Here is a 579-nt window from a genome sequence, read left to right on the forward strand (position 1 = left end):
TGATTTCTTGTCATTTGCTAAGTGTTGTAATTGGATAATGTGCATGTAATTACATTGATTCGATTATAGTGAAGGAAATCTCCCAAGTCAGCCGGGAGGCCTGGATGTAGTTTGCAGTGGACAGCAAACGAACCAGGATAAAAATTCGCGTTGCAGGATTTTTCTCTCTCTCTCTTTACTGTTTTTCAATCGATTAATTGATATATTGAATTCAATTGATACATTCTGTTCATTTGTTGTATTGGATGCTATTCTGATAAACAATCTGTAAGCTCTGTATTCGTTCCATTATCGGTTAACTGTTATGCAATTAATCGTTTTTTGTAATAGCTTACTATTTCTGTTTAATCGATTAAAACTGTTTCGTTAATCGATTATTCTGTTTCTGTTAATCGATTAAGATTGTTCAGTTAATCGATTATCTTCATCCTATAATCGATTAATTAGGAGTGATTCAGCATAAATTGTTGAGTTTCGAAAAGCGGCTATTTTAACCGCGACACCTATTCAACTCCCCTTCTAGGTGTATTGTAACCACTGATACCTAACAGATTTTCGGCTACGCGACCTCTCGAACTA

The 579-nt window shown here is 34.9% G+C and overlaps 1 pseudogene; it reads right to left on the minus strand.

The window, feature by feature from the left end:
- Positions 1-579, minus strand: part of LOC109346998 — a 12,123-nt pseudogene that overhangs the window by 9,550 nt on the left and 1,994 nt on the right.

Source organism: Lupinus angustifolius, chromosome LG05 (assembly GCF_001865875.1).
Source record: "Lupinus angustifolius cultivar Tanjil chromosome LG05, LupAngTanjil_v1.0, whole genome shotgun sequence".
Classification (NCBI taxonomy): Eukaryota; Viridiplantae; Streptophyta; class Magnoliopsida; order Fabales; family Fabaceae; genus Lupinus; species Lupinus angustifolius.